This window comes from Lactuca serriola, chromosome 4, assembly GCF_051521515.1.
Source record: "Lactuca serriola cultivar US96UC23 chromosome 4, Lser_US96UC23_V15, whole genome shotgun sequence".
NCBI classification, from domain to species: domain Eukaryota; kingdom Viridiplantae; phylum Streptophyta; class Magnoliopsida; order Asterales; family Asteraceae; genus Lactuca; species Lactuca serriola.
This window is the reverse complement of record NC_136411.1, coordinates 205,917,596-205,936,402: the sequence shown is the minus strand read 5'-3', so window position 1 is coordinate 205,936,402 and position 18,807 is coordinate 205,917,596.

The following is an 18,807-nucleotide window of genomic DNA, read 5'->3' as shown; positions in this document are numbered from 1 at the left end:
TGAGTATCAAATCCAATGCACATAGTAAAACAGTAAACACAAAACATAACATTACATAATTTTGTTTACATCTGTTTGAAAGAAAACTTATACAAGTGTTATACATATATCATATGAACAAAAGTAAAGACGATTCTTTGGAACGCTCCGTCTTCTCCAAAAGGTGGCGGTGTACCTGTCTAACGCTGACTTGAGAATACAAGCGGTTTGAAAATCAGCATAAAGCTGGTGAGTTCATAAGCGGTTTAGTTTTGAAAAGAACGAGTTTCCTTTGCTTTCTGAAAAAGTTTTTGTCAAGAAAATCCCATATTTTCTTATGAAAACAATTTAGTTATCTTTTGTTACAAATTCGAAAACGGTTTGTTATGTCATTCCAGGAAAATCCCATATTTTCCTAATAGTTTAGTTATTCGTTTGTTACTTTATTCGTATGTGAATTATTATGCTATCCCAGGAAAATCCCATATTTTCCTATGTATTATGTTGTCTTTTCATCTATTGCTTATATTCGTATTCGTATTCGAATGTCTATCATCTACTGACTTAGTTGTATTTTCGAATATTTGGATTCACCAGAAACGTACATTATAGTATTTTCGATTATTCTGATGATTTCCAAAAGAGTGCATTAGATGTATTTTCGTATCCCTGGCGACATTCTAAGGTGGAGGTATTCGAAACTCTGTAGAGGTCCAGAGGCGTACTTTCGTATTAAATTCGAAACTCTGGTGACATTCAAGGCATACACTAACTGTATATTCGAAGTCTTGGTGTCATCCAAAGGCGTTATTTCGCATTCGTAGTCCTATTTCTATTTGTATTCATATTCGTTCTATCCTATTAGTTATATTCATATTCGCATTCATATTCGTACTAACCTAATAGTTATATTCGTATTCGTATTCGTATTATTCTATTGGTTATATTCGTATTCGTATTCGTATTCGTATTATTCTATTGGTTATATTCGTATTCGTATTCGTACTATCCTATTGGTTATATTCGTATTCATATTTGTTTAGTATTAATCTTAGGTATGATTAGTATGATTTCTTTTACAAAAGTAACATAGTTTCTAACACATTTAAAAGAAATCTATATTTAATCTAACTGTTTGCCCTGCAATTCGAACTATTAGTCAACATGATTTTTGAAATTAGAAGCATACATAAACTGAAACATTGGACTAAAAATAAGTTTAAGTACAAGATTTCCTTGTACTTCTGCTTGTATTCCCCCCAGAAAACATTTGAAAAACATTTGAAAAAGGGTAAGGGTATGAACTCACCGGTTGAGAAACGCGTCGGTTTGGATCCTAAACATCAGTTCTGGGTTCGCGAATGCATAAGATTCCTATGGATTATCAAATGATATACATTTGTATCTAATTAGAATTTGATTAATTTATTTGTTAGGGACATACATTCCTAGTTGCGGAAACACCCCATTTTGAGTGTTTGGAAGGACGCGGGTGGCGTTTAAGGACTTGTATGACTAGGGGATGGAGTTTACTCTTCAAGAGTAAACTCATAGGAGTGTTTTCGGCCCTAAAGACCCATTCCCCATGAGTTTACGGCCGTAAACTCATGGTGGTGTGGTTTATGGTGCAAAATGGCTTGTATCAATTAAGAGGGAATTTCTAGGGTTTGATTCAAGGTTTGGAAATGTATTTTGAACAAAGTAAGGACCATTTGAGGAGTTTACGGCAGTAAAATCTATGTTTATGGCCGTAAACTCTTATACACATATTCAAATTGTTTCTTGGTGGTCTTCAATTAATCATATGTGATTCTAATGATTTTTCCAAGCCCATGAACACACTCATTGCCATGAACTCTTATGAGGGGTGATTTTATATGTTTTAAGGCTTGTAAATTGTTTGTAGACACTTCTAGAATTTATCCCAATGCTTTAGGTGTGTTAAAGTGGCATTTTAACACATTTAGAGGAGTTTACTCTCCATGAACAATGAGTTTACATCCCAAGCATGTTCTTGGGTAGTATACTCAGGTTTACTCCTCTAAATTGATGTTCAACGTGTTCCAAGGCCAATTCCATAATTCTACAAGTCGTATCTAAGCCTTATTGGAGTTTTGGAAGGGTTTAAGGGCATAAAAACCCCATTTATATGAGTTTACGGCCCAAGCATGTTCTTGGGAAGTAAACTCATGTTTACTCTTCAAAATCCATGTTAAGGGAATTCTAAGTCCAGTCCCTCAAGCCATTAGGCCATATCTAAGCTCCAAAGGTAAATTCGAAGGGTTTTGGGGCTCCAAAACCCATTTTATATGAGTTCACGGCCTAGGACTGTTCCAGGGCCGTAAACTCATGAATGTGGTCCTATTCCATGATTTGAACTCGAATTTGAAGGCTAGAGGGGTTGCATAACAAGTTAGGGGAGGTACCTTGGTGATTAGAAGCCTTAAATTTGAGATTTGGACCCTTAAACTTGGATTTTGGAGAGAGGTTAGAGAGAGAGTAGAGAGAGGAAGCAAAAGCTTCAAATGAAAGCCGGAACACATTTAAATAGGTCCAAAAACTTGGACACGATGGAATTCTACCCGATACCGGCATTAAACGGGGCTTTTGGTCGCACCCGATTAAGTTATCGTTACCCGACGGGGACGTTTCTAAAATTTCTGAAATAAACATTTTGGGGCTAATTTCATGAGTTCCTAAGAGGTTTAGACACTCATTAGTATCAAATAAACATATAAGTTTAAATAATTTAACCCAAAACGAAATCGGAACGAACTGATAAACTGCGAGTTTTACGGGTAGAACGGGTTTTTCGGCGATGGAAAATTTCAGGTTGTTACATTATCCCCCCGTTAGAGGGAATTTCATCCCGAAATTCAAAGATTAAGATACAGATCATGAATTGGAATGAGATACGGATGGCTTTTTGTTGCTCCGGGTTTTCACGCTCCTAAGTGGCATCGGGTCTCCGCTTGACGTTCCAGCGAACCCTCACTATCGGGACGCGTCTTGATTTCGTCGAGTAGATACTTCTTAAGGAACGAGACGTGAAGTACCAGAGGAATGTTACTAAGTTCTGAGGGTAGCCGAAGTTTGAAGGTTACGGAATCGATCCTACAAGGGTCGCGAAGGGCCTAATGTATCACGAGGGAAGTATTTCGCTTTTCCAAAGCATTTCGTGTTTTCTCTGGGATAAGGCTTTCAACAGCATACAAACTCCAACAATAAGGTACATCTTCTTGTGGCAGAGTAGCTAAGGGCTTGATGATACTGAAAGAGATTTCTGAGACCTGTGGGTTATGGGCCTACGGGTACGGTTGCTTTGGTTACTACAAGATCAAGGAAAATGATTTGACCGAAGGGCACCACTACGAACTCGTGGTGATCATGCCAGGTCCTGTTCACTGCCTTGTACACATCATTCTTACTGAGGTTTGGCTACTAGGTATTTCCAGGATTTAGGTTGATACAAGACTTGACTAGACGTTCGGAAAGAATTCTCGAGAATTTTCGGGAAAGGCATCGGGGAGAGAGTTGCAGACTTCTCGTTTCCCGAATATCACACGGACGAGGAATGCATGGGAAACTTTCTATGCTTTGATACAAGAAGATGCGAAGGTTGGATTTAGGTCTGATGCCGAGAATTATGAGAGTCGGATCAGAAGAAAGATTCGGACGGACGACCCTTTCGAGAACAAGAATAACAGCATGAATGAGACTCAGTCATTCCATGCATAGATTGCATCAAAGCTTTCCATGAAACGTTTATCATTAGATCGAATGGAAAGGAATAATTATCCGGATTGAGGATACGATCTATAGGTATGACGTTAACATTCTCTTTCTCACTGGTTGGTCATCTCGATGGTACACGTTTCAATTACTAACGAAGGATTTAGTTTAGAAAGATATTTGAATGAATGGTTAGCAAATTCTTACAGCATTAGAATCGAAAAGGGTTACGGGCACAAGATTCATCGAGGAGGAGTATACCTGTGGCAACAGTGGGGTCAGCGGCTGTCCTTTCTTGTCCCATAGTTAGGACTCTCCCAGTGTTGCCAGATGTTACTGTCTTAGGACAGTTTCGTTTATAATGCCCGACCTCTCCACAATTGTAACAGGTTTGACCGATACCAGCTCCGGAAGCTTGACTAGTTGATGGGGTTGGGGTTTTGCAGCTTCGCGCAAGGTGACCTTCCTGGCCACAGCTTTTACAAAACTTTGCACGACAAGGGCCAAGGATGCGATGGTGGTAACTACATCGATCACACCACGTGAGGTTACCGGCATATCCGGTGACATGTGCTTGGGCTGAGGAACCTACAACAGATACAGCGACAGGGGTAGTGGCAGCGTGGACTGCCACTATCTGCTGTTTCTTCGAGGGTTCTAGGGAAGACTGACTCTTCTTCTTCTTTTTCCAAAACTTTCTTTTCTCGCCACTCTTTTCTGTTGGCTCGAGAGTGGTGTCTGCTTCCTCTTGGTCATCATTGTGATCAATCAGGGTTTGCGCTAGACATTTGGCGTTGTCATAGGTATCCGACTTCGCCGCTATAACATTCCCTTTTGTTGGCTGGGTTAATCCCCAGATGAACCTTTCTACCTTTTTGCTCTCCAGGGTAACCATCCCGGACAGAGAAGTGCCAAGTCATCAAACCTTGAAGTGTAAGCGGCGATATCGGAACGAGAGGATCATAAGTCCTCTAAATTGATCTAAAAAGATCAGGAAAGAGAGGATCATAAGTCCTCTGAATTGAATCAAGAGATATGGATCACGGGATATCTCATCAAGACAGGCATAACATTATATTAAGCGATAAAACAGGAGAGAGTGATCAAGGCAGATAATTTTATCGTTAGAGGAATGATCAAGGAACAACGCGTATACGAGGATTTCTACTAAGGATCGGCTCGAGAAATACTCCCATAGTATTTCATGGTTCGCTGCAACGACGGGTCGTTGTTTGGGGTATTGGGTAAGTTTTAAGTATGTTGCGTACCACAGTCACTCCCAAGCACATGTTGGCCGTATCTCAAATGAATATAGTTGGCCAGGCTATATTGATCCTAGTCACGACTACATAACTGCTCAGGTTTAACCGCAGTGTACAACACCCATTTACTTATATTTTGTTCTACTTGTAGTTACGGATTTCGACGGTTTGGTATAGTTGTATACTTTAGAAAATACTTATATTTGTAAAGTATGCTTTTAGCTCAGAGCACTTAGGCCCTTTAATGTTTATAGTCTTATACCATGTAAGCTTTGGTATACTAGTTCACTATAAACAAGGGCTCTGATACCAATCTGTCACTCCCCGAAAACCAATGGCGAAAACATTTCCGGGGTTGACTCCACATTGAGTATCAAATCCAATGCACATAGTAAAACAGTAAACACAAAACATTACATTACATAATTTTGTTTACATCTGTTTGAAAGAAAAGTTATACAAAAGTAAAGACGAGTCTTCAGAACGCTCCGTCTTCTCCAAAAGGTGGCGGTGTACCAGTCTAACACTAACTTGAGAATACAAACGGTTTGAAAATCAGCATAAAGCTGGTGAGTTCATAAGCGGTTTAGTTTTGAAAAGAACGAGTTTCCTTTACATCCTGAAAAAGTTGTTGTTCAAGAAAATCCCATATTTTCTTATGAAAACAGTTTAGTTATCTTTTGTTACAAATTCGAAAATAGTTTGTTATGTCATTCCAGGAAAATCCCATATTTTCCTAATAGTTTAGTTATTCGTTTGTTACTTTATTCGTATGTGAATTGTTATGCTATCCCAGGAAAATCCCATATTTTCCTATGTATTAAGTTGTGTTTTCGTTTCTAATTTCACTACTAGTTGTTATGTTATCTCAGGAAAATCCCATATTTTCCTATGTATTAAGTTGGTTCTTAGGTTTGATTTCTAAGTACTAGTAATTACCATACTTGTAGCATTAGTTAAGTATTCTACAATCTTAGTTGTCCTACATTCGAATGTCTATCATCTACTGACTTAGTTGTATTTTCGAATATTTGGATTCACCAGAAACGTACATTACAGTATTTTCGATTATTCTGATGATTTCCAAAAGAGTACATTAGTTGTATTTTTGTATCTCTGGCGACATTCTAAGGCGGAGGTATTCGAAACTCATTATAGGTCCAGAGGCGTACTTTCGTATTAAATTCGAAACTTTGGTGACATTCAAGGCGTACACTAACTGTATATTTGAAGTCTTGGTGTCATCCAAAGGCGTTATTTTGCCTTCGTAGTCCTATTTCTATTCGTATTCATATTCGTTCTATCATATTAGTTATATTCGTATTCGCATTCTTATTCGTACTAACCTAATAGTTATATTCGTATTCGTATTCGTATTATTCTATTGGTTATATTCGTATTCGTATTCGTATTATTCTATTGGTTATATTCGTATTCGTATTCGTACTATCCTATTGGTTATATTCGTATTCGTATTCATTTAGTATTAATCTTAGGTATGATTAGTATGATTTCTTTTACAAAAGTAACATAGTTTATAACACATTTAAAAGAAATCTGTATTTAGTCTAACTGTTTGCCCTGCAATTCAAACTATTCGTCAACATGATTTTTGAAATTAGAAGCATACATAAACTGAAACATTGGACTGAAAATAAGTTTAAGTACAAGATTTCCTTGTACTTTTGCTTGTATTCCCCCCCCCCCCTGAAAACAATTGAAAAACATTTGAAAAAGGGTAGGGGTATGAACTCACCGGTTGAGAAACGCGTCGGTTTGGATCCTAAGCGTCAGTTCTGAGTTCGCGAATGCACAAGATTCCTATGGATTATCAAATGATATACATTTGTATCTAATTAGAATTTGATTAATTTATTTGTTAGGGACATACATTCCTAGTTGCGGAAACACCCCATTTTGAGTGTTTGGAAGGACCCGGGTGGCGTTTAAGGACTTGTATGACTAGGGGATGGAGTTTACTCTTTAAGAGTAAACTCATAGGAGTGTTTTCAGCCCTAAAGACCAATTCCCCATGAGTTTAAGGCCGTAAACTCATGGTGGCGTGGTTTATGGTGAAAAATGACTTGTATCAATTAAGAGGGAATTTCTAAGGTTTGATTCAAGGTTTGGAAATGTATTTTGAACAAAGTAAGGACCATTTGAGGAGTTTACGGCAGTAAACTCTATGTTTATGGCCGTACACTCTTATACACATATTCAAATTGTTTCTTGGTGGTCTTCAATTAATCATATGTGATTCTTATGATTTTTCCAAGCCTTATATGGATTTTTAAGGGACTTTTGGAAAGGATTTTGGAGTTTATGGTCCATGAACACACTCATGGCCGTGAAATCTTATGAGGGGTGATTTTATATGTTTTAAGGCTTCTAAATTGTTTGTAGACACTTCTAGAATTTATCCCAATGCTTTAGGTGTGTTAAAGTGGCATTTTAACACATTTAGAGGAGTTTACTCTCCATGAACAATGAGTTTACAGCCCAAGCATGTTCTTGGGCAGTATACTCAGGTTTACTCCTCTAAATTGATGTTCAAGGTGTTCCAAGGCCAATTCCATAATTCTACAAGTTGTATCTAAGCCTTATTGGAGTTTTGGAAGGGTTTAAGGGCATAAAAACCCCATTTATATGAGTTTACGGCCCAAGCATGTTCTTGGGCAGTAAACTCATGTTTACTCTTCAAAATCCATGTTAAGGGAATTCTAAGTCCAGTCCCTCAAGCCGTTAGGCCATATCTAAGCTCCAAAGGTCGATTGGAAGGGTTTTTGGGCTCCAAAACCCATTTTATATGAGTTCACGGCCTAGGACTGTTCCAGGGCTGTAAACTCATGAATGTGGTCCTATTCCATGATTTGAACTCGAATTTGAAGGCTAGAGGGGTTGCATAACAAGTTAGGGGAGGTACCTTGGTGATTAGAAGCCTTAAATTTGAGATTTGGACCCTTAAACTTGGATTTTGGAGAGAGGTTAGAGAGAGAGTAGAGAGAGGAAACAAAAGCTTCAAATGAAAGCTGGAACACATTTAAATAGGTCCAAAAACTTGGACACGATGGAATTCTACCTGATACCGGCATTAAACGGGGCTTTTGGTCGCACCCGATTAAGTTGTCGTTACCCGACGGGGACGTTTCTAAAATTTCTGAAATAAACATTTTAGGGCTAATTTCATGAGTTCCTAAGAGGTTTAGACACTCATTAGTATCAAATAAACATATAAGTTTAAATAATTTAACCCAAAACGAAATCGGAACGAACTGATAAACTGTGAGTTTTACGGGTAGAACGGGTTTTTCGGCGATGGAAAATTTCTGGTTGTTACATTATCCCCCCGTTAGAGGAAATTTCGTCCCGAAATTCAAAGATTAAGATACAGATCATGAATTGGAATGAGATACGGATGGATTTTTCTTGATCCGGGTTTTCACACTCCCAAGTGGCATCGGGTCTCCACTAGATGTTCCAGCGAACCCTCACTATCGGGACGCGTCTTGATTTCATCGAGTAGATACTTCTTAAGGGCCGAGACGTGAAGTACCAGAGGAATGTTACTAAGTTCTGAGGGTAGCCGAAGTATGAAGGTTACGGAATCGATCCCACAAGGGTCGCAAAGGGTCTAATGTATCACGAGGGAAGTATTTCGCTTTTCCAAAGCATTTCATGTTTTCTCTGGGATAAGGCTTTCAACAGCATACAAACTCCAACAAGAAGGTACATCTTCTTGTGGCAGAGTAGCTAAGGGCTTGATGATATTGAAAGAGATTTCTGGGACCTGTGGGTTTAGGGCCTACGGGTGCGGTTGCTTTGGTTACTACAAGATCAAGGAAAATGATTTGACCGAAGGGCACCACTACGAACTTGTGGTGATCATGCTAGGTCCTGGTTGCTGCCTTGTACACATCATTCTTACTGAGGTTTGGCTACTAGGTATTTCCAGGATTTAGGTTGATACAAGACTTGACCAGACGTTCGGAAAGAATTCTCGAGAATTTTCGGGAAAGGCATCGGGGAGAGAGTTACAGACTTCTCGTTTCCCGAATATCACACGGACAAGGAATGCATGGGAAACTTTCTAAGCTTTGATATAAGAAGATACGAAGGTTGGATTTAGGTTTGATGCCGAGAATTATGAGAGTCAGATCAGAAGAAAAATTCGGACAGACGACCCTTTCGAGAACAAGAATAACAGCATGAATGAGACTCAGTCATTCCATGCATAGATTGCATTAAAGGTTTCCATGAAAAGTTTATCATTAGATTGAATGGAAAGGAATAATTATCCGGATTGAGGATACGATCTATAGGTATGACGTTAACATTCTCTTTCTCACTGGTTGGTCATCTCGACAGTACACGTTTCAATTACTAGCGAATGATTTAGTTTAGAAAGATATTTGAATGAATGGTTAGCAAATTCTTACAGCATTAGAATCGAAAAGGGTTACGGGCACAAGATTCATCGAGGAGGAGTATACCTGTGGCAACGGTGGGGTCAGCGGCTGTCCTTTCTTGTCCCATAGTTAGGACTCTCCCGGTGTTGCCAGATGTTACTGTCTTAGGACAGTTTCATTTATAATGCCCGACCTCTCCACAATTGTAGCAGGTTTGACCGATACCAGCTCCGGAAGCTTGACTAGTTGATGGGGTTGGGGTTTTGCAGCTTCGCGCAAGGTGACCTTCCTGGCCATAGCTTTTACAAAACTTTGCACGACAAGGGCTAGGGATGCGATGGTGGTAACTACATCGATCACACCACGGGAGGTTACCGGCATATCCGGTGACATGTGCTTGGGCTGAGGAACCTACAACAGATACAGCGATAGGGGTAGTGGCAGCGTGGACTACCACTATTTGCTGTTTCTTCGAGGGTTCTAGGGAAGACTGACTCTTCTTCTTCTTTTTCCAAAACTTTCTTTTCTCGCCACTCTTTTCTGTTGGCTCGAGAGTAGTGTCTGCTTCCTCTTGGTCATCATTGTGATCAATCAGGCTTTGCGCTAGACATTTGGCGCTGTCATAGGTATCCGACTTCGCCGCTATAACATTCCCTTTTGTTGTCTGGGTTAATCCCCAGATGAACCTTTCTACCTTTTTGCTCTCCGGGGTAACCATTCCCGGATAGAGAAGTGCCAAGTCGTCAAACCTTGAAGTGTAAGCGGTGATATCAGAACCTTTCATCTTCAGGTTCCAGAGTTCATGTTCCAGCTTCTGGATTTCACCCCGAGGGAAATACTCCGCGCGCAGTAGTTCCTTCATAACTTCCCATCCCATAGCATTGGCTACAGGTAGAGTCAAGGATTTGACTCAGCCGTTCCACCAAGTCAAAGCTTTATCGATGAGTGTACAGGCGGCAAATTTTACCTTGTCGGATTCCGAACAGGCACAAATCTCGAAGATAGATTCGATTTTCTCTAACCATCGAGTTAAAGCAATAACACCCCCTGTGCCATCGAAGAATGTGGGTTTTGCGTTCATAAAGTCTTTATAGGAACACTCCTTCCGGTGTCCCTGATTACCTTCCTGGTTTTGGGTTTGGGAACCACCCCCTGAACCAATGGGGTTTAGTTGCGGTAGGAGGGCTGATATTGTGGCAGTAATGGTTGCCTGAAGCGTTTCCAGATCAATTTGAAGAGGAGGTGGTGCCGGCGGAGGATTGTTGGTGTTCTTCGAGCTGGGTCTCTTTCTTGGAGGCATCTTGATCTAAAAGATCAGGAAAGAGAGGATCATAAGTCCTCTGAATTGAATCAAGAGATATGGATCAGGGGATATCTCATCAAGACAGGCATAACATTATATTAAGCGATAAAACAGGAGAGAATGATCAAGGCAGATAATTTTATCGCCAGAGGAATGATCAAGGAACAACGCATATACGAGGATTTCTACTAAGGATCGGCTCGAGAAATACTCCCATAGTATTTCATGGTTCGCTGCAACGACGACTCGTTGTTTGGCGTATTGGGTAAGTTTTAGGTATGATGCGTACCATAGTTACTCTCAAGCACATGTTGGCTGTGTCTCAAATGAATATAGTTGGCCAGGCTATATTGATCCTAGTCATGACTACATAACTGCTCAGGTTTAACCGCAGCATACAACACCCATTTACTTATATTTTGTTCTACTTGTAGTTACGGATTTTGATGGTTCGGTATACTTGTATACTTTAGAAAATACTTATATTTGTAGAGTATACTTTTAGCTCATAGCACTTAGGCCCTTTAATGTTTATAGTCTTATACCATGTAAGCTTTGGTATACTAGTTCACTATAAACAAGGGCTCTGATACCAATCTGTCACACCCCGAAAACCAATGGGTGAAACATTTCCGGGGTTGACTCCACATTGAGTATCAAATCCAATGCACATAGTAAAACAGTAAACACAAAACATTACATTACATAATTTAGTTTCCATCTGTTTGTGTCACACCCCCGAACCAGACGGCGGAAACGTCTGGGGGCTGTTGTGACTCAATTGAATACCATAACATTGAATATATATGAAACATAACAACATTCGTCACCATGCATTAATATAGTACAACCAGTAGCGTTTACATGAAATACACTGTTTAAAACATTACATTCCCAAAAAAATAAGTTGTTCGACTCGTACATAAATAAACTGCAGGCCACCACTGAATATTATTTCCTTTGTATCACTGGTTCCCTGAGAATACAAGTATTTTGAAAAACGTCAACATATGAAATGTTGGTGAGTTCATAAGTAGTGTTTTGAAATCCAATGTTTCGTATTGTTTTGAAAGCCACCAGAAAATCCGATATTTTCTGAAAATAGTATAGTCAATAAGGTGTGAAGATCCATAGGTATGTTTGTTTGTTTCTATACTTTAAAAAAAATTGTTCGTTAAATTTGTATGCATTTCGAATCCGATATGTATTGAGAAACCTAGGAAAACCCGATGTTTTCCTAATCCTTTGAGTTCCATGAAGTTGCGTTGAAACCATTGCAAAAATAGTAGTCTCATTCCCAGGCGACGTTGGATTATTTTTTAGCATGATTAATTACTACAAACCCGCATTACACAAACGCCCAGTTTATAGCTATACTAACGATCCCGAAGGCGTCGTCCGTACTAATCACGTTATCCAGCCGCCCTGACTACGTGTCGTCCCACATCCGAAGAGAAAGAGGACACGAAGACCTCGATGACTCTATTAGCCGGTTGGGGATAAAATGTGTACGAGGGGTCCCCGACCCGCCTCGCAAAAAAATGTAGACTTTACTAGCAATACCAAAGGACCCTTGGGGACCAGTGGTATACAAGCCATTGAAAGTCCCTCTACGTTGTGCCAAGTCGGTGAAACCCAACACTTCGTAGAAAAAAAATGTCTTCGGGCCTTAAGATCAGGTCATTGGGCTAGCTAGGCCCAACAAACAAGATTTTACACTTTTGGGGCCCAAAGATGGTGCGTAGACGTCTGTGCACACTCGCATGTAAAATGAGTTCCCAAACGTTATTTGTATGTATCGTAGTGTCGCCATGTTAGTAGTTTCGGATTTTCATTGGTTCGAGACCGAACCAATTCGTTTTACAACGATTTTGGTATTGTAGTGTATTGTATTTCGTCGATAGTCGCGGTACCATTGTTTGATCAAATTGTATGTATTGAATTAGCCTTGAAAGTTTTCTGTTTTCAGCCCCTCATTGTTTGTAAAATTTATTTTTTCAACCCTTTAGTTAAATACTTTCCGGTTTGGTCCTTGAATCAATTTTCTTGACATTTTAACACCAAAAATTATTGAAATTAATATTTTTCAGCATATTTTTCATAGAAAACAGTTTTAGTCCCTGAAATTGCATTTTTCTCGGTAATAACCCTTCTTTTTCGCAACTTTGACATTTTTGGCCCAAATTGTAAAATTTTTGCAACTTTGGTCCTTTTTAAATTTAAAAAGCATTTTAAACCTTTGAAAAGGATTTGGAACACTTATAGTCCACTGTTTTACAGAAAAATACAGTTTTGGCCCTCCAAAACATAAAATCTCGCATAATGGGCCTCATTGGGCCGAAAATGTCATTTTTAGCCCATTAAGCTTGAAATTTATGTTTTTAATCCTCTAAATGAGTAAATTTCCAGAAATTGTTTTATTGAAACTGTTTTGGCACAACTCATCCATCAGAATTCGTGATATGTCAATTTGGACCCTTAACTTTGTATTTTTCACATTTTAGGCCCAAAATTTGTGTTTTTAGCCCAAAGAAAATTGTTACTAAACCACTTAGCCATTTTTCTTGAAACACTTTGTATGTAGAAATATATTTGATGCAAAAATCATTTAACATAAGATATATCTCGGTTTTGAGGGGTTTTATGGCTAGATCCAACATTTTAGCACACAAAAGCATACATGTAAGCATGGAAATCATACAAGGCATACAAAACACATATAGATCTACACTTTCACTTGTATTCCCCCCCCCCCCCACAAAACTCATAAAAACAGAAAATAGGGGGTATGAAGCTCACCTTGTTTGAAGCTTTCGGTTTTTGGAAGAAAAGATGGAAGAAAATGAAGTGATTTTCGGCCTTAGCACCTTTCCTTGGTAGATCTCGAATTTGATGACTTCTAAGGTGCATGATCACAAGTTGGAATAGATTTAGAAGAGGTTTTAGATGGAATGAAGTAGTTAGATCATGGATATAAGTAAAAACTTACCTAAGATGATGATTAACTTGCAAGATCCTCTTGAAAGCTCCTAATTTTCGAGATTTTTGGAGTGGGGAGGAAGGAGTGTTCTTGAGTGATCTAGAGAGAATGGGATGGATTTTTGTGAGTGTGTGTGTGTTGTGTTCGGCCGAGAGTGAGAGAGAGGAGAGAAGAGAAGTGATTTTGAAGTGATGTGCATACATGGAAGTATGAGATGTTGCATGGATGTCCTATGGATAACAATGATGTGGCACAACAAGTCAACTCTTCCATCCTCTTGGGCTTGTGCATTTGGGCCGAGAATTTGGAAAGAAAAGGAAAAATTTGGGCCTTTGCCCCTAAGCCCAATATTAGTGTTAATCTTGAGTATGTTTTAAGCCTAAAAGAATGTGGTAGGATTTTCATATTTTTATTGGACTAGTTTAGGTTATTCATGTATCAAGGCTTTTAATTCATTTCATTCTAGGTCCAACATTGCCCAAAATGTTGAAATAAATTAGTGTGGGTCCAATTAGAGTCCAATTAGGGTTCTAAGCCCTTGATAGTCAAATTGGAAGCTTATTGGTCCATTTGGATCCAATAAGGAAGTCCTAGTCCAAAATGGACTTTAAACAAGGACTTCTAGGGTTTCCAATTGTTTGATGACTATTTGTAGTACTTGTATGATGTATTTGGTTGAAGTTTTTGAAGTCATAATCATAGGTGTCAATCATGTTCTTAAGTTTTTGATTCACATTAGCTTGAATGTATAGATTACATCACACAAAATTTCCAGTTGTGACATCATCCCCCCGTTAGAGGGAATTTCGTCCCGAAATTCTGTTTGAAAGCTAGATTTGAGAATGCTAGAATAGGTGAGGGTACTTCTGCTTCATTTGATCTTCGCATTCATAGTCGTTTAGCAATTCCACCCATCTTCGTTGTCTCATGTTCAGCTCCTTCTGATTCAAAATGTGCTGGAGGCTCTTGTGGTCCGTGAAGATGGTGCACTTTGTACCGTATAGGTAGTGCCTCCAAATTTTTAGAGCGAAGACAACGGCTCCCAGTTCTAGGTCATGGGTTGTTGTAATTTACTTCGTGCGTCTTTAGCTGGCGGGACGCATATGCTATCACTCTTCCACGTTGCATGAGAACGCAACCTAAGCCTTGATTCGACGCGTCACAGTAGACTACAAAATCTTCTGTTCCTTCGGGTAGAGATAGCACAGGAGCGCTACAGAGAGCTTGCTTCAAGGTTCGAAACGCAATCTCTTGTCGGTCTGTCCACTTGAATGGCACGCCCTTTTGCGTAAGCATGGTAAGCGGCTTGGCGATCTTAGAGAAGTTTTGGATGAACCTCCTATAGTAGCCTGCTAGGCCTAAGAACTGACGAATTTCTGTGGGCGTAGTCGGAGTTGCCCATCCTTCCACAGCTTTGACCTTAGAGGGATCCACATGAATTCCATCTTGGCTAACTACATGACCTAGAAAATTCACGCTCCGTAGCCAAAACTCACACTTAGAGAGTTTGGCGTAAAGCTTTTCCGATCGCAGCGTCTCTAGGACTTGTCGGAGATGTTGGCCATGCTCCTCTTTGCTTCGAGAATAGATGAGGATGTCATCGATAAACACAATGACGAAGTTGTCCAGGAACGGTCGACAGATTCGATTCATTAGGTCTATGAACACGGCAGGTGCATTTGTTAGACCGAAGGGCATTACGACGAATTCATAATGTCCGTAGCGAGTTCGGAAAGCGGTTTTAGGAATATCTTCTTCTCGGACTTTGAGTTGGTGGTATCCGGACCGTAAATCTATTTGAGAAAAATAACTAGCTCCTTGGAGCTGGTCGAATAGATCATCGATTCGCGGGAGTGGGTAGCAGTTTTTAACAGTGAGCTTATTTAACTCTCTGTAATCGATGCACATTCTGAAAGATCTGTCCTTCTTTTTGACAAAGAGCACCGGAGCTCCCCATGGCGAGTAGCTAGGTCAGATAAATCCTTTGTCCAGAAGCTCACTGAGTTGGCTGGACAATTCCTGCATTTCAGCAGGAGCCAACCGATATGGTGATTTAGCGAGAGGAGTTGCTCCTAGAACGAGGTCGATTCGGAACTCAACCTGTCTCTCTGGGGGTACTCCTTGAAGATCTTCAGGAAACACGTCCGGAAATTCACACGCTACCGGAATATCTTGGATGTTAGTTTCTTCTTTGGTCTTGTCCACTATGTGAGCCAAGAACGCCAAATTGTTCTTTCGCAGATGTTTTTGTGCTTTGATGCACGAGATAAGACGAAGATTCGTGCTAGGTTTGTCTCCGTAAATTACTAGGGTTTTGTGATTCGGGAGACGAAGGCGAACGGCCTTCTCGTGGCACATAATCTCAGCATGGTGGGGGCTTAACCAATCCATGCCGATAATCACATCGAAACTCCTAATTGATACTGGCATTAGGTCTATTTGAAAAACATGTTGGTTGAGGGTTAGGGTACATCCGATGTAGATTTCCCCAGTGGATTCGGTTTTCCCATTGGCCATTTCCACCGTATAGGTTTCATTTAGCATCTGGGGTTGTTGTTTTAATAAATGTTTAAACTTCTTGCTTACGAAACTTCGCTCCGCTCCGGTATCAAATAAGATGCATGCATAAGTGTGGTTTAGGGGAAACGTACCGGTCACAACTGCGGGGTCCTGAACTGCATCACTCTGACCCATAGTCAGCATTCTTCCTGCTCCCCTGTTTCCTGAGTTGTTGTTAGGGCAATCTCGGCGGAAATGCCCCGTCCTTCCGCACCCGAAACAGGTGTGGCTAGGCCCTGCATTGTTGCCGCCGGCATTGGTGTTCTTGTTATTGCGGTGGTTGTTGTTGTTGTTCTGGTTGTTTCCCTGACTCTGGTTCTGAGAAGGATAAGTCTTGCAGAACCTTGCAGTGTGTCCCCTTCGGTTGCAACTGGTGCAATGGAACTCCCTACATTCTCCTTGGTGATGGAAACCGCACTTGTTGCACTTGGGAAAATTACCGGAATAAGGTCTTGAAGCATTTGAAGCAGCTGAGGCTGGAGCATGTGGTGTGGCTGGAACCGGTGCGGTGACAGCGTTAACTGCCACTGTCTGCTGCTTTTTAGAGGTCTCGGGGCTCTGACGCCCCTTTCTCTTGTTGTTCCATCCTTTCTTACCATCACCCTCCTTCTTCTTCTCAGTCTCCACTGGTTTCTCGCCCTTCTTGTTGTTATGATCATATAGCCTCTTTGCCAATCTCTTCGCACTGTCAAACGTTTCGGGGTTTGCAGCTATCACATTCCCCTGAATGGGAGGTGTCAGTCCCCAGATGAATCGTTCGATCTTCTTTCCTTCTGATGTGATCATACCCGGGCACAACAGAGATAGTTCGCTAAATCTCGATATGTAGGCATCGATGTTCGCATTCTGCACAGTGAGGTCCCATAATTCCTGCTCCATCTTTTGTACTTCGCCTCGGGGGCAGTACTCAGCCATTAACATTTCTTTCATTTCTGCCCAGGGGATAGAGTTGGCGACAGGGAGCGTCATAGCTTCCACGTGTCCGTTCCACCAAGTGAGTGCTTGGTCCACAAAAGTACAGGTCGCGAACTTCACCTTCATCTGCTCGGGGCACTCGCATATCTCGAATACCGACTCTACCTTCTCAATCCATCGCTTCAGGGTAATCACTCCTCTAGTGCCGTTGAAAGTTCGGGGTTTAGCGTTCGCAAAGTCCTTGTAGGTGCACGTTTTAGTGGGTCCTTGACTCGTCCCGTTGTTCGAACTTCCGGATCCTTGCCCGTTACCTCCTCCGTTGTTCCCTCGGTGAAGTTGTGCCATAGCTGCTGTGACCGCAGCAGACACGGCTGCCTGGAAAGCAGTGGTGTCAACTTCGGGCGGGGTTGGTTCGGGATTTCTGCGAGTAGCTCGGCGAGGCATCTTTCTGTCATGAAACGGAAAGATGTTGAGTGTACGTGGTTTTTGTGAGGTTGTGATCCTACTAACTAGGTGTATGATACAAACCTAAACGTTACTACCATCGAGCATACAATCATAACGTCTCAACACATAACAACTGATAATATCATAGCAAAACACACAAAAGTTCATTAATATTATCCGCATGTAATACAAGAAAATTTGCTCGTAAGAGCATACATGAGTGACACTAATTCGACAGCATAACGGCTCCATGAGTAGTGTAGTCACTTAAACATAGAGCCGGAGTACATAACATAGTTCCTAATGACCTACTATGATAAGTCTATCCCTAACCGCGATGAGCTGCGTCAGGAGGTGGTGCCGAGGTCATATGCCGAAATGTTGTGCCAGTAGCTGCGCCATCTCTGCCATGTCTCCAATAACCTCATCCCTCTCATGCTCTGCTTGCACTGCCCGAGCCTCCATAGCATACAACTGTTGTCGCAGTGCGGCGATCTCAGCTTCGAGGGAACGGTTCTCTCTTGGGGGGTTCGCTGGTGGAGCGGGGTGATCTGGTTGTGCCTTGTCCTCGCATGGCGGGATGGGGTCTTGGTCCCCGACCTGACCTTCCTCGTCGTCATCGTCGATCTCTCCAAATTCGTAGTCAGTGTCTACGTATTCGTCGGGTCCGACATCGTGTGCTTCCCCTGGATTCTCTCCCGGCTCATCCACAAGCATCCCGTGAGCTACTAAGACCTGATGAAACTGGATACCCTGCTGCTCCTCCTCAGGCTCCTCCTCCTCTAGCCACCCATTGTTTCCCTGATTAGGGAAGTAGGGGTCTCCAGGGTGATGAAAACCAGCCATGCTGTCTGCGCGAGTACGTAAATATGCTAACATTATTCCTAGGTGCTATAACTATTGTACAGACTAAGCGAACGTTCTCTTTCTGGTGATAAAGGTATAGTTTTAGGTTCCCTAGCTGTCCCGATCTCATCAAGACGTGTGCTAGTTTTACTTTGGAGGGAATGTAGTTGATCATGCTACATTCACTCCTTGGTATCACTATGAACAGTCCCGAATTAACCGAGATGCCAGCATTATTGTGTTTGATTCGGCGTTAGGTCCTTATTTCTAATGCAAGAAAGTGTGTTTTATTTACTTGTTTTGTTCAGAGTTATGTTAGTCCCTCTTTTGGTTTATAGTTGCATATCAATGTGTGGTTCGACATGCTAGTTCACTATA